Below are 17038 nucleotides of genomic sequence, written 5' to 3'. Positions count from 1 at the left end.
TTGCTCTAAAATCAATAAAAACATAAAAAATAAAATGTTGCTGTGAAAATATTTGGGTACTAATGATGGAGAGTCTAGATCACTATGAATGCAATGGTTTCCCTTTTCTCTGAATCATTGGTTGTAAAAGCCATATATTTGGCTTATTTTTTAATAGGTGAAAGTTGGCAAGCCTAATGTATTTCCTTTGAGGGAGATCAGTCTGAGGAACCATTTGTTGTGAGATTAAGGGCATTGGACATCTTTTCTGACATTTACTTTGACCTAGCTGTCCTTAATGGAAATGTTGGAAACTGTTCTCTGACAGGGGATAAAGTCTGTCTGATTTTGCACTGCACTTTATCTGTGTAGAACTTCTGGAACAAGTTGTATTCCTGTAGTGTTGAGGAGTAGATGAGGTGGGTGCATATTTTCCCTCCTGTGGAAATAAGATAATCACTCTGTAGTGTTTCTCTGAGTCAGGAAGCAGTTACAAAGTGATAGATATCATATCTAGCTTAAGAAAAGTGAGTTTATTTAGGGGGAAAAGGAGAAAGAAGAGGTGGTGACTTGAAAATAGAAATATTTGTTTTTCTCTGTCTACATAAAAATCTAGTGTTTCATTAACTTTGTTTGTAAAGAAACGTAATGGGCTTGGGTGGTGGACACACAATACAATATACAGATGATATATTATAGAATTGTATACTTGAAACCTATATAATTTTATTAACCAATGTCACTCCAATAAATTCAATAAAAATAAAAATAAATAAAAAAAAAACCAAAGTGAAATGGGTGGGTATTCAGCTTTATTTTTATATTTAGTATTCAGCTACTCATACTAGATAGTGCAATAAATTAAATGGCATATGAGCCAACATTAAAAAAAAGGAAACCTAAAACGTGTGAACTACTGTCCTATCTTGAGATTGTGCTTTTTAAACCGTTGTTTTGACTTTGTTAGGACATTTGCTGGGAATAGAGTAATTTTCCTCTTTTGGCCTAAGCTCTTAATCATTTGATAAGACACCTTTCATCAAGGAAGCAAGAGGCAGGTCTAGCCAATATTTTCAAACCCAGGAAATATTTATTGTATGAAATATTTTAACTGATGGGTTAGCAGGAAATCCTGGGATAAGATAATTTCCTTTATGCTAATGAGAAACTGTATCTCAGTACCTTTATAGAGGGCTTTTGTTTTCATTTTGTGATTACTGACTCTGGATTGAAGATTCACTTTTTATTCTAAATGATGATGTTGAATATTTAGGGATACCTGGTGTATTTCATAATTTAACAATAGTAACTGTGAGTGTAGAGCCCTGGACATCAGTTTTTATTGAGCCAATAAAGTTTTATTTACTTGCTCTTAAAAGTTTGCTTCAAAAGCCCTAACAGTAGGGTGAATAAAGAGATTTAACACAGATTTCAAATATTTTTCTTTGAAATGAGGTCAGGGCCCATTTATTTACTACTGGCGATGAGCTATGAAAGTATTCCAGTTGATGTTATTAACATTGCTTGTCACTCTCAGAAATGGGTTCATTCTGGAACAGCTTCTTGGGTTTGAGAGAGGTGACTGGTTCTTTCCACCATAGCTGAGTGATTTGTCAAATGGGTTAGTTACAGGGCTTGACCCTACTATGCAGACTGTGCCCCTTCTTGCCATTATGATTTGCATGATCACCCAAGGGAAAGTGGAATCAGTTTTTTATCAAATATATTTTTACTGACTTTAAAGAGAGAGAGGAAGGGAGAGGGAGAGAGAGAGAGAAACATTGACGTGAGAGAGAAACTTTGATTGGTTGCCTCCTGAATGCACCCTGATCAGGGATCGAACTCAGAACCTGAGTATGTGCCCTGATCCGGAATCAAACTAGTGACCTTTCAGTGCATGGGACAACACTCAACCAACTGAGCCACACTGGCCAGGGCATCAGGTGGTTTTTTATTTTGTTTTGTTTTAATTTTTTTTAAATTGATTTCAGAGAGGAAGGGAGAGGGATAGAGAGAATCATTGATTGACTGCCTCCTGCACGTCCCCTACTTGGGGGGGATCGAGCCCGCAACCCGGGCATGTGCCCTTGGCCAGAATCGAACCTGGGACCCTTTAGTCCACAGGCCGACACTCTATCCACTGAGCCAGACTGGCTAGGGCCATCAGATTGTTTTTATAAGTTCTTAATTTATTAATCTTCTAATGAAAAATCTGCACAGTTACCTTGTAAGGTCACTGAAGAATTTTTATTCCTCTGTTGTCCAATCTCCAGCTCACTTTTACCAGCACCAGCATTGGCCCTTGCAGCCCCCCTGACTCTTCTTTTTGCTCTTGTGTTCCTTTCGCTGTTTTCTTGAAGTCTTCTCATACAGGCCATGTCTTGAAAGTTGATGTTTGAGTTCATTTTTCTCTGTAAGCCAAGGAATGTGTAATCCACATCATGCCAAAAACCAGTGGTCTCGACACCATCAAAATGGGTTCTGAATCCAAACACCAAGATGACCTTGGGGTGGTCTTGTACATGTTGGTTAGTTTTCCTGAAATCTGTCTTAGGTTCTGGTGCCTTCCCAGGGTGAAGGACACCCATGACCATTCGTTTCTGTTGAAGTAGTCGGTTGGTCATGAACATCGTGATTCAGATACTTACTGAGTTGTTCATGATGGCAGCCAGCATTCAAGTAGCCAGGAAGGAAAAGAGAGCCACTCCTCACCGCCCAATCATATCAATGCTCACAGAAGGACCCCAGCAACTGGGGCCTGGGTAATACTTCTGATTAGTAGAGTTGAAATTTCCCTGAAAGGCTTGCTTCCTCTCAGGGGTGGGGAATGTCCAGCCTGCGGGCTGTATAAGGCCCAAGAAATCATTTGGCCTGTCCCTGCCAAGGCATTAGGGGTGAGTTAATTAAATGTTTGACCAATTATAACAAGCTAATTTTTAAGTTGATAATTTTGCATGGCCCGTGAATGATGTTATAAATATCCAAATGGCCCTTGGCAGAAAAAAAAAGATCTCCACCCCTGCTACAGTTTATCATGGAAGAACTGGTCAGGTACTTACCTTTTTGAGCACTGGAGACTTGCCATAAAATGGCTTACAGATGTTGAATATCCTATAGTAAGTGCATTCCAATGGGCTAACGTTTTTGTAGTTATCGCTGCATGCAGTAAAAACAAAGCACTCAAACTCCATTAATTATTACTTCTTACAGGCATAGAAGGGCCACCGCATGGCAGAGTAGTGCCTTCAGGAAGACCCTGGCTTCTAGAAGGCAACTCAGCACTTAAGACCTTTGTCGTCTGGCATAGATGGTCTGTGTTCCTGAAATAGAAATTCTATGAGCAGGAGCACTGGATTAATTTTGATTAATATTTGGTTATACAAAATTTAATTATATATTTAATTAAAAAAAAACCACATTGGCAAAGTAATCTGTGCAAGCACGTATCCAGAATAACAGGGTGGTTTTACACGCCCCCCACCCCCCCAACACACACTTTTAAGAAAGGACAGTATGGGTGTGGGCTATTGGCCAGTGTTAGAAAGTAATTGAGTGTACCTGAACTACTTCCAACACTGAAAGCTTTTACCTCCTAAGCAATTTGGACTCTTCTGTGTATAGTGGATGGTTTCTAGGGATGTCTGATAGCCTCCAATTCCACAGATAGTGGCTATTGAATATTAAAAACACACGTCTGCAAACATTTTAGAACGCTGCGATGTAGACTCCTTGGCCATTGCATGCTGGGTGTGTGTAGCTGCAAGTGTCCCTCCTTAATTACAGGCTTGACATTTCTAGGACTAACCATGGACGATGCAGTTGTGAATCACTTCTTCCCATGCCGAAATGCCAAGCTTCTGCTTTATAGCACTAAAGATGCAGCCCAACTGAGCAGCTGCTATTCCCAGCACCGCTATTTTTGGCCTCCATCACCTTGCTGATACAGCATTTGTATAATAAAAATGGACCTCTGCACCTCTTTAAAGTGCTTTAAATTTAGACAAATTTATGTTTCATCAAAAGGTTAATCCTGACAAATAGTTGTAAATCATTTCTGGAAGGTTTGCTATAGGTGCAGTTGAATTAATTCTATACTATGCATGGCCACACGTACATTTGAGGAAGGATTTTCTCATTTTCTGTGGTAAAAGTAGAACCAGGAGACGAGGGATGCTCACAGTGGGACCAGGATCTTTGCCCTCCTGTGCAGATAAATGATGTTTGTGGGAGGTTAGATTAGCGCTTCAGTATTCCTCATGGCAGCGCTCTGCTTCCTAGTGTAATCCTTTTATTTCTGTCTTTGTGACTTTTTTCCCTCTTCAGTTTCTCTTTTTAGTGGGAAGGTAAAACCCCTATTCATTTATCTTCTGGAAGGAAGTTTTCTTTGTGTTTTCATGACAGGCAATGCTCATACCCATTGTTTCTGGAAACAGGAGGACCTTTTCTCATTTCTCTGCTTTCTGGGTCACACAGACACAAAGAGAGAATGAGACAAAAGTGGGCCTTGAGAGAGGAATATAAATTAGTGTTTCAGACAAACAAAAAAATAAAAGTATTGAACATATAACTCCAAGAGATGGCTTGATAAGTGGAAGTGATAAATTATGTAGATGCAGCCCTGGCCTCAGAGGAGCTTACACTCGAGACCCACACACACGACAGGATGGAACAGCAACTCTTGAGTAAGTGTATTGAGGTTTCAGAGCTTTCCATGATGAATGGTGTATTCCTTTGCTAGGGCTGCTATAACGAAGTACCGCAAACTGGTGGCTCAAACAATTGAAATATATTATCTCATAGTTTGGAAGTTGGAAATCCGAGATCAAGGTGTTGGTAAGGTCGGTTTCTTCTGAGGATATAAAGAAAGGGTCTATTCAGTGCCCCTCTCCCTGGCTTATAGACGGCTGTCTTCTCTTCAACATCTTCTTCTCTGCATGTATCTGTGTTCCACTTTCCTCTTCCTATAAGAACACCAGTCATATTGAATCAGGGCCCACCCTAATGGCCTCATTTTAAACTTAATTGCTTCTGAAAGGCCCTCTCTCCAAATGCAGTTACATTCTGAGGTTCTGGGAGTTAGGACTTCAACATATGAATTTTGGGGGACATACTTCAACCCATAACAAATGGTTACACTTGATATTAACACGCATACTTCTTTACTCATTTCTTTCAACTGTTCTTTCAAGTATCTAAGAAGTCAGAATTTTCAGTGATTTGGTGTCTCTTCAGCTCTTCTGTGCTAATTATCTGAACATTGCTTTCAGGATTTCTCAACAAATTATGAAATTCTATTACAGTGCTTATCATGGGGTGACTTCTTATTTCTTACTTTCTGGTAAACTTTATTGGTCTAGTATTGAATGATACAGTGAATAAAATAGGAGAAAATTTGAAGGAGAAAATATTGGTCAGTCCTTATTTAGGGAACATCATCATCATCAAACATTTATTGAATACCTGTCATCTGAGCCTTTGCAGATAGTTCTGAGGTCAGTGGATTATTTTTCTCAGCATGCCTGCTGAATTAAGAATTCTCGGGAGAAAAAGAAGGCATGAGAATATCTGCTCTTGGATATATTTTTTCATATATTTTGTTAAGTGTAATATACATAAAAAAAGAACACCAATCTTTTTTTTAAAATAAATCTTTATTGTTCAGATTATTACAATTGTTCCTCCTTTTTCCCCCCATAGTTCCCCTCCACCTGGTTCTCACCCCACCCTCTGCCCTTACCCACCCCCCACTGTCCTCATCCATAGGTGTACGATTTTTGTCCAGTCTCTTCCCGCACCCCCCACACCCCTTTCCCCCCGAGAATTGTCAGTCCACTCCCTTTCTATGCCCCTGATTCTATTATATTCACCAGTTTATTCTGTTCATCAGATTTTTTATTCACTTGATTTTTAGGTTCACTTGTTGATAGACATGTATTTGTTGATCATAATTTTTATCTTTACCTTTTCTTCTTCCTCTTCTTAAAGAATACCTTTAAGCATTTCATATAATACTGTTTTGGTGGTGATTAACTCCTTTAGCTTTTTATTATCTGTGAAGCTCTTTATCTGACCTTCAATTCTGAATGATAGCTTTGCTGGGTAGAGTAACCTTGGTTGTAGGTTCTTGCTCTTTATCACTTTGAATATTTCTTGCCACTCCCTTCTGGCCTCCATAGTTTCTGTTGAGAAATCAGCTGACAATCGTATGGGTGCTCCCTTGTAGGTAACTGTTTTTCTCTTGCTGCTTTTAATATTCTCTCTCTTTGTCTTTTGCTCTTGGCATTTTAATTATGATGTGTCTTGGTGTGGTCCTCTTTGGATTCCTTTTGTTTGGGGTTCTCTGTGCTTCCTGGACTTGTAAGTCTATTTCTTTCACCAGGTGAGGGAAGTTTTCTGTCATTATTTCTTCAAATAGGTTTTCAGTATCTTGCTCTCTCTCTTCTTCTGGCACCCCCATAATTTGGATGTTGGTATGCTTGAAGTTGTCCCAGAGGCTCATTACACTATCTTCATATTTTTGGATTCTTTTTTCTTTTTGCTTTTCCAGTTGAGTGTTTTTTGCTTCTTTGTAATTCAAATCTTTGACTTGATTCTTGCAATCCTCTAGTCTGCTGTTAGATCTCTGTATAATATTTTTTATTTCAGTCAGTGTATGCTTAATTTCTAGTTGGTCCTTTTTCATATCCTTGAGGGTCTTGCTAAATTTATCAGCCTTTCTAGAAAATTCTTGAAAAACCTTATAACCGTGGTTTTGAACTCTATATCCAGTTGTTTGCTTTCCTCCATTTCTTTCATTTGTGATCTGTTTCTTTGTCTCCGCATTTTGGCTGCTTCCCTGAGTTGACAGAGTGGCTTTGTGTGCTAGGTGCCCTATAGGGCCCAGTGGCTCAGCCTCCCCAGTTACCTGAGGTTGGACACTCTTGGTGCACCCCTTTGTGGGCTGTGTGCACAGTCTTGTTGTAGTTAAGTCTTGATTGTTGTTGGTATCACTGGGAGGAATTGACCTCCAGGCCAATTGGCTATGAGGATCAGCTGTGTCTAAGATGGGAGAACTTCTGTGCTGGAGACATCCTTATGAGACAAAACTTGCTTCAGTGGGGCTTTGGTGCTCACTGAGTCCTCTGTTCCTTATGAATCTGAGGAGTTGTAATCTGGATGGTCCCCCTCTGACCCCTGGGTACACTGGCTCTTGGATCTTCAAGGAGGTGCTAATTTAGCCTCTGCCTGAGGCCACCCAACAGGAGCTACTGAGAGATCTGCAGATTCCTCTTCTTTGTTTGGGTTTTGGAGATGCCCAGATGAGGCCCAGCTATGAAGCAATGCAAGCTGCTGTGGGGCCTTGGGCCTTCTTTTGGATGTTCTGGGTCTCACTGACTCTACTGCAGTTTGTTAAGTAAGTTTAAAATTCAAAGGGCCAGGCCATTCATATGCAAAAGCCTCTGCGCTCAGCTTGGATGGGGCTGAGTCTCAGGGTGGAGCTATCAGCAATGGCTTCATGGGGTGGGATCTCAGGGCAGAGCAAACAGCAAAGGCTTCCCATCAGCCCTGCTTTATGAGGCCCCTGGTTCTCAGTGTCCCGCGGTAATCACTGCAAGCACCTCTGAGAGAAAGCCGCCATCGAGTTCCGCCCGCTGCCAGACAGTCCAGTTTCTCCCCGTATGAGTCTGGGTCCCCAGAGTCTCACCAGGAACTGGAGTTCAGAGCATTCGGGAGCTTTTGTCTCCCTCCCGATTGAGAAAGCCAGCTGCGTACTCAGTTGCTAGCCCTCTCCGTGCGCGTGCCTCCATACCTCTGCCTTCCGCAGCTCCTGTAAGTCTCTGTGCTTTTCTCTTTCCTTCTAGTTGTAGAATTTCCACTCAGCCTGCCTTCCTGTGGTTCTGGATGATGTCTGTTTTGTCTTTTAGTTGTAGTTTTGAAATTGTTGTGCGAGGCAGCAGTTTACGTGTTTACCTATGCCACCATCTTGGTTTCTCCAAGAACACCAGTCTTAAGTGTACGATTTAATGAATTATCACAAAGTAAGCTCCTTGGATTAAGAATGTAGATAGCTCCTCTTCTGTACTTTAAAATATATATATATATACTTATTTATTTCAGGGAGGCGGGGAGAGGGAGAGAGAGATAGAAACATCAATGATGAGAGAGAATCATTGATCAGTTGCATTCTGCACACCCCACACTGGGGATCAAGCCTGTAACCTGGGCATGTGCCCTGACCAGGAATCGAACCCTGACCTCTGGTTTATAGGTCAACACTCAACCACTGAGCCATGCCAGCCAGGCATCCCTTTCTGTACTTCTAAGTTACTGTTCTTCTCAAGGGTAGCTAATGTCAATACTTTTATTGCCATAGATCAGGCGTCCTCAAACTACAGCCTGCGGGCCACATGCGGGTGTTTTTGCCATTTAGTTTTTTTACTTCAAAATAAGAGATGTGCAGTGTGCATAGGAATTTGTTCATAGTTTTTTTTTAAACTATAGTCCAGCCCTCCAACGGTCTGAGGGACAGTGAACTGGCCCCCTGTTTAAAAAGTTTGAGGACCCCTGCCATAGATAGAAGTTTTCTATTAATATAAATGGAATCATACACTATGTACTCTATTGTATTTGACTTCTTTTGCTCAACATTTTTTTGCAAGATTCGGCCATGTTGCTGAGGTAGCAGTAGTTTCTTTATTTTCATTGCTGTACAGTTTTCAGTTGTTTGAATATGCCACACTGTGTTTATCTATTCTACTATTAGTGGACATTGAGTCATTTCCAGTTTTTTACTGTTATGAATAGCACTGCTCTGAACATTCTTAAAAATGTCACTTATTGAACATATGTGTGTATTTCTTTTGTGAGATAGAGTTGCTAGGTTATAGCATATATTAACCTTTTTAAAAAATATATATTTTTATTGATTTTTTACAGAGCGGAAGGGAGAGGGATATAGTGTTAGAAACATCAATGAGAGAGAAACATTGATCAGCTGCCTCCTGCACACTCCCTACTGGGGATGTGCCCACAACCAAGGTACATGCCCTTGACTGGAATCGAACCTGGGACCCTTCAGTCTGCAGGCTGACGCTCTATCCACTGAGCCAAACCGGTTAGGGCTATATTAACCTTTGATAGATATTTTTGTTATTGATGGGATGCTCTCTGTTGTCCCCACCTGTTGCTGGTGGAAGTGGGCTTCTTGGGGTGCTGCTGGAATAAGAATTTCCAAAGGCCCTCATGGGAGGATGAAGTATTGTGGAAAGTTTCATATCTGTGGAATTAAACCCCTGATTTCCCATGGCCCCATCTCTTTCCATCTGGCCAAGAAAAATGTCCCATTCTGTCTTCAGCAGAGCTAGGATTCAAGCTACTGCCCAGAGCCTCTGCTCCGTATTTGCACAGTCCAGTCCAGCATCAGGCTAGCTTAGCTTGTGTTCCCAGCTGCTGTCCATTGTGTGTGGGGTCTGCATGGCCATGGGCCATGTGGCTTTTAGGAACGCATGGCTATGAAGGGGGCAAAGCAAGAGGAATGAGAGAGAGAGGGGGAGAGAGAGAGAGAGAGGGAGGGAAGGGGAGAGAGAGAGAGAGGGAGAGAGAGAGAGAGAGAGAGAGAGTTCCTTTGCCTGCAGATTTTAACCTTCTCAGATTTCAGGAGTTTAAGTGGCTCCACCCCTTATAGCCAATTATATTTTTTGTAGGTTAGACTGACAGGCCAGTGATTTCCCTACATCACCAGACTTTACTTTGCATGCGTCCATCTTGCCCTTTGTTGGATCATTTCCCCCAGGCATTTGCAGGGAACGGACCATGGTTCCCTGGGGAGCATGAAGTTGCAGCTTCCTGGTGAGGCTGCCCAGATGACCATGCTTATAATGTCTGGCCTTCCCTTTGCCCATTTTCTATTATTAATATTAAAAAATGGCTAATTACAACAGTGACACTGTCAGTTTTCTAAAAATGCTTGTATCAGGTTATACTTCCATCAGTATGAGAGAGTTCTTATTACCATAACTTTGCTAATACTTGCTAGTACCATCATCAGTTTTTAGATTTTAGCCATTCTCTTGGATGAGTAGTGGGATCTCTTTGGGATTCATGCACCAGTGGGGTCCGGCCGGCCTGCCCCAATGGAGACCCATCGGGCCAGGCCGGTGGGGGAGAGGGGTCACAGGTGGTTGGCAGCTGGCCCTCCCCCCAATCAGGGTGTTGGGGGCTGATCGTGGCCCGGATCAGGCTGGTTGGCTGCCACAGTGTGTGTCATAGCCACCGGTCATTCTGGTCGTTCTGCCATTCCGGTTGCTGGGCTTTTATATATATAGACTAGAGGCCCGGTGCATGAATTTGTGCATGGGTGGGGTTCCTCTGGGTGGTCTGCAGGGATCGGGCTGAAACCCACAGTCCAACGCCTCCTGCAGCTCCTACCTGCCGCTCCCACTCATCTCGGCCCCACTGTGCCTGCCGCGGGCTTGTGCCCAATCAGTCCCGATCGGGAGAGGCTCGCGCTGCAGCAGCATTGCTCGCCAGGCATAAGACCTGCATCTGGTGCCCTCCCAAGGGGAGTGGCCTGCGGGATCGGGCTAAAACTGACTCTCTGACATTCCCTGAGGAGTCCCAGATTGCAAAAGGTCACAGGTCAGGCTGAGGGACCCCACAAGTGCACGATTGGGTTGGGGAGGGACTGCGGGAGGGCTCTAGGGCATGTCCAGCCCATCTTGTTCAGTCCCAATCGGCTGGACCTCAGCAGCAAGCTAACCTACTGGTCGGAGCATCTGCCCCCTGGTGGTCAGTGCACGTCATAGTGACTGTTCGACTGGTCAACTGTCTGCCTTCTGGTGGTCAGTGCATGTCATAGTGAGCTGTTGAGCAACCTTAGCATATCATTAGCATATTACACTTTGGTTGTTCGGTTGTTCTGCTTTTCAGTCTATTTGCATATTACCTTTTATTATATAGGATTTCCCTGATGACAAATACATTTGAATATCTTGTTATCTGTTTTGATCATTCAAGTATCTTCATTTGTGAAGTTGTTTAAAGTAATCATGGCCATTGAAACATCCCTCACATTTCCAAAACTCTTCTAAGTCTTAAGTAGGTAATGAATTGATTTTTCTGCAAATTTTGGTTCTTTATTGCTAAGGTGAAGGAGTTGATTTGCTAGGGGAGTCTAGGTTTATACTTAATAACAGAATCCTCATTCACTCTTAAGAAGTTTGGATAATAAATTTATGGACCCAATTGGGCAATAAATTTATGGTCACCTTATTTAATACCCACCATCTTTTTTGAATTATTTAAAAGTTTTCTATCTGAAATCACTCGTTCATTTAGTGTATGGTTGCTGAGCTCTTACTCTATGCCAAGTAGTTGGAATAAGTACTGAGGATATAAAGATACATAAGGTGTCCCTACCTTGAAGGTCCTAAGTATTTTGGAAGAAACAGAGTATAGAAGAACAATTTTACGCGATTTAATCATAGCTCTGTAATCATAACTCTAAATTCCAGTGGAGCTTGATTTCTACAAGAAGAATATCTATGCTAATGAAATGATTTGTTATACCCAGTAGCTTGTGTTGATGATTTACAATATGTTTTATGCTACTATTAGCGACTTAGCAATTATATTTGGTCTAAATCACTGAGAAAATTCATTATATGTTTTTCTCTAGCCTTGTGAAGGCAATAGTTTAAAAAATACCCCTCTTGGCATTCCATTTGTCTCAAGATCTTAATCTGTGTTGTATATTTATGGCCAGATAATTCTATCTTCAATTGCTTCAGAGAACTCATGTTGTGGGCACAAGCTTTAAACCTTTGAGTTATGGTAAGAGAAACTTGCCTTAATGAGCTGAACTAAATGTCTTTTTAAAATAACCATTCTGGTCCCTATGTCCTCGTTCAGTTGGATCCAGCTGTGTTAAAAAGGCAACCTAATACTGCCTCTTACCTAGCAGGAATGCTGCTTCAATTTCAATGTGTCCTGTTGTCACATCTGCCCAGGTGCTCAGCTCTCCTGTGTGACTGAATTGTAAACACTGTCTTGGAGTTGCCTGTTTACTTGTCCACTTCCTAGATTGGATTGTGATCAAGACAAAATTCCTGGTACCTGACATGGTGCCCAATAAAATTAGGTGTTCTGACCAGTAAATGAATGAGGATAAGCAAATAACTTTAGAACCCAAACACACTCTTTCATCCTTTCTCTCCACATCTAATTACTGGAAAACTGTAAAGGGCCTGGCACAGAGCTAGGCATTTGTGCTGGGTAAGTGTGGCCCAAAACAGAAAAGCAAACTGCTCCAATAGGCTTAGAGCTGGGGTGAGGAGCAGACAATAACTAAGGAATCAGATAAAGCAGTGTTTAGTTACCAATTGGGATAAATGCTTCGAAACAAAGGAGCATGTGACAAATAAGCCTGGCCTGGATTTGGGGGCTGGGAAGGCTTCCTCAAGAAAGTAGCACCTGATAACTGAAGCACGAAGAGGGATTCACCAGAGCCAGGAGGTGGTGCAGAAAGGAAAGCATCTCAGGCTGAGAAAATGGCCTGGGCAAAGGCTGTGTGGTGGGAGGGAATATGGTGTGCTGGACCACAGAGATTTCCAGAAAAGGTAAACCTGGGAAGGCAGGTCATGATTAGACTATTCATGGACTAGCAGGCTTCATTGACGATGCTGTTCTTTAAGAGCAGTGGTTAGCATTTAAATGGTTGTATGGGAGGTTTAGGAGTGCTGTGATCAGATTTGCACTTTATATGGATCACTCTGTTCTCATTATTTTGCAAAAGTAAAGGGAAGAAAAATCAAATATTTATTCTCACTTTGCTGTATAACCTGTCTCGAAGCAACCGAGTAACACAGGAAGGGAAGTTTCTCTGTAGGAGTGTTCCAGCTAACACATGAGGAGGAGTGATAGGCTACCTGCTTTTTGAAGTCCTTAATGAATTATGTGTCCAGGCAATAATTACCAATAGCTGTTAACATCACAAAAAGAGAGACAAGCAGATATTATGTGATTACTGGAAGAATACAATACCACCATTTGGTACACTTGTCAAAAAATCAAACCTGAATCTGACCAAGCTTCTAGGCCTGACTAGCATATTTTCAGGAAATGGGAGGGACAGAGGAATGTACTACCCACATCACCATGGAGATGCAATAAGTAAAGTACAGATCTTGGAAAATTCAATAGCACAAACAACTTGGATTATTTCAACAAAGAAATTGCAAGGAGGAGAAAAAAGAGGTGGAGGGGGAACCTATAGATTAAAAAATTTACATAAATGTGTAGACCCTATTTGGATTCTGATGTGAACACATTTAAAACAAAACATTTGGCAAACAGTTGGGATAATTTGAACAATGGCTGGATATTTAAGGGTATTGAGGGATTATTATGAATTATTCTTATTATACAATGTTATTTTGCTTATGTTTAAAGAACAACAGAAAGAGTCTTATCTTTTAAAGATACACACTGAAATATTTATGAAAATGAATGATCTGGGATTTGCTTCCAAGGGGGAGTACAAGTGGCTAAATGTTGAAACTGAGTGATGGGTCCATGTTAATTCATTTTGCCTTTCTTTCTACTTTTGTTTGTACTTGACATTTTTCATTATAAAAGGTTTTGAAAAGATATAGGGGCGGGGGAGAGATTGCCCTGGGTTTGACTTTTTCCCTTCCCCTCCCAAGTCAAGTCCTTAGTATGTCCATGTGGAAAATTGATCAACTGTTCACATTTTAATTATTAATATATTGACATTTTAATTTTAATATCTTTATATATTAGTATATTTTTTAAATATATTTTATTGATTTTTTACAGAGAGGAAGGGAGAGGGATAGAGAGCTAGAAACATCGATGATAGAGACACATCGATCAGCTGCCTCCTGCACACCTCCCACTGGGGATGTGCCCGCAACCAATGTACATGCCCTTAACCGGAATCGAACCTGGAACCTTTCAGTCCCCAGGCCAACGCTCTATCCACTGAGCCAAACCAGTTAGAGCTATTAGTATATTTTAATGCCCATTAGGAGCTTAATCTTTTGGAAAATTAATAGTGTTAATTGTGAAAAATTTGGACGTTTGAAATAAATCTAATAAATACAATAAATAGCACTGATAATTCCATCACCCTGGAAGGCCTATAGTTTATAGTTGGTATTTTGGAGTATTCGGTCACATTAAGAAAAAAAATGTATACATATAACATTTTCCCAAGGCATTAGAAATTTTCTTATAAGCAAATTTTAGTGCTCATTACTACATCATATAGACATTAATGGCAAAGATTTAATTAATAAGTTCCCTCTTATTGGACATTTAGTTTTTTTGTGTGGTTTATTTATTTTTAAATTCTTACTGTGTAAATGATGCTCTAATAATGAATAGCCTGATAGATATATCTTTGCGATCACTTCCTTAGAGGAAATTCCTATAATTGAATAGCTGGGTCGATAAGCATGTATTTTTACAGCACTTGATACATAGCCTACCAAATGTTTGACACCTACTTGTCCCCCCACCTCCCATAAGTTGTGTATGAGAATGCTTGTTTTTTTCGGTGCCTTCATCAACTCTGAATATTTCTGTAATTTTTTTGGGCCAGTTTGTTGATGAAAAATGGTATTAAATTGCTTTGATTTGCATTTCTCTGATTACCATTGAGCTCAAACATTTATTCATTACTATATTAGTCTTTCAATTACCAGATGTGTCCTTTGTACAATTTTCTATTTGTACATTCTTTTCATTATTGATTGTACATAATCTTCACATATTTAGGGAAGTATCATTTTGTTAGTCATATTGCAACAATTTTCCCTACATATTTTTAAATTCTAGTATAAATTTTTTATATTTTTATATTTTCAGATTGATTACTCTTTGTTCATGGATTCTCTCTTTGGTATTATAAAATCCTTACAATTTCAAAATTGCTATATTTGTCTTTTTTCCCTTATTGTTTTACTTCTATATTTGAGTCTTTAACTCACATATAACTTATTTTGCTATATTATTTAGAATAGAAATCTAACATGATTTTTCTAGTAGTGATCAATTGTCCCAGAAATTGCACAATTTTTCTCTCTGATTTAAATTACTATCTGTCTCATACATTAAGATCTTTTATATGTGGACTTTCCATACCCTTTCAATGCCATTCTTCCTAATCTTGAGCCAGTATTTTAAGACTTACAGCTTTATAGATTTTTAAAACTATATAGTATCAATACTCTTTCCCCCCACTTTATTCTGTTAGGAAGAATCTTAATCTTCCAAATTTCTCACTCTTGTTAAGGTCCAACAAGAATATTCTTGTGATTTTGAGTGGGATGATATTAGACCTATGGAGGAGAGATTGGATATTTTTAAATTAGCCATTCTTCTCATCCAGTAATGAATCATGTGTCATCCTTTCACAGTATTCTTTTATGTTTTTTAGGTAAAGATTTGTATAGGCCCTGAATCTTTCTTGTTAATTCCTAGGTATTTATACTTGGTGATGTTATTGTGATAAGCATCACAAAAATGTAACAATTTTATTGAGATGTTTACCGTTTTTGAGCTTCTTTTGAAAGCTGATCTAACTACTAGGCACAAAGTATGCATATGGCCTTAATACTACTTTTAGTTTCCTATCTTATCTTTTTAAGGGTGATACTGACTACCTGCTGTTCCATATTGACTTTCAAGACAACAAGCAAGTTTATGTAGTGCAGCGATCTTTGAATATAAGGGATACAGAAACATTAACCCTTTGCACTCGCTTGCTTTTTCTCGATTCCTGCTACCGATGCTAACCGTGTCGAGTCACACTCAACATCCGAGTGCAAAAGGTTAAACTCTGGTGTCTGCTTTGTCATCAACTGGTTGTGTGATCTTGGGTAAATCACTTAACCTTTCTGGACTTTGTTCTTCTCTATAGTTCTTTCTAGCTCTATCTTTATAAATATATAATGGACCTTTACAATATTTTAGCCTCACAATTTGTGATCTATAAAGAGGGAAATCAGAATTTAAATGGTAGCATAGCAAATAAAATGTTAAGAAAATTTGGAAATGTATTCTGTGTTTCCTCCTCTTTCTATTTACCCCAGTATAGGCTCAATTTGGCATTTTTATTGCTCAGAATATTAGCTTGTGTCCTAAGTCTATCAAGTGTGATTAAGAATAAAGTATGACCTCACTCGGAAGGATATGTCACCCCTCTATTTTAGATGCATGTTTTAACACTTCTGAGTGGGAGAACACATTTTTATTTTAAGGTTTATTTTTATAATAAATGACCCAACTTTAGTGTTTTGAAGTTGGTAGCATTTTCACAAAGGTGTTTCCTTTCTACTGATACAAGAAACGAGTTCACTTAAGTTGAAATCTGCAATGCTTATTGATTATGGGAAAGAATGGAAAATTAATGACTTTGGGAATCCATGTCACAGTCAAATTGAGCAGAGAATGTGCTCCTGGCGGGGAGGGGAGGGGTGTGTGCTCAGGATCACGAACTTGTATTAGTTTTTCATTTCTACCACTGAACATATCTAATAACGCTCTTTTCAGAAGTAACTGAACTTGCAGAAATAGCTCATGAAGTCATTTTCTATTTAAATGGTCTGCACTTTTTAGAATAAATACTCTTTAACTAGGACGATATTAATATATGTTTTTGACAGCAACTGCATTGAGAAGACAGCCTTTGCAAAACACTTTTGTCACCCATCCAAGCATGGCTCTTTTATGACAGATTGTTGTGTATCTGAAGGAGCTATTGTGTCAACAATGAGCATCATAATGAGTCTAAAAATCTGACTCAATGGAACAAATGTATTTTAATGGCATGCATTTTACTTTAAAAGGATGTACCAAAATAGAGTGAGAGTCTGAAAGCTGGGCATTATTTTATAATGAAAGACTAATATATGGGTAGTTCTAGCTAAAGTCAGAGTATAACTGGGAATGAAAATTGACTTAGGGTAGATAAAGTAATCCCATCAGCAAACCACAAAGGCTATCGGGGAGTTATCTACACAGGTACAGGAGGGAAATTAAAAGGGGTACAGACTCC

The sequence above is a fragment of the Eptesicus fuscus genome, chromosome 9 (assembly GCF_027574615.1).
Source record: "Eptesicus fuscus isolate TK198812 chromosome 9, DD_ASM_mEF_20220401, whole genome shotgun sequence".
In the NCBI taxonomy this organism is placed as follows: Eukaryota; Metazoa; Chordata; class Mammalia; order Chiroptera; family Vespertilionidae; genus Eptesicus; species Eptesicus fuscus.
The sequence above is the reverse complement of the archived record's forward strand: the minus strand, read 5'-3'. Positions refer to the sequence as shown.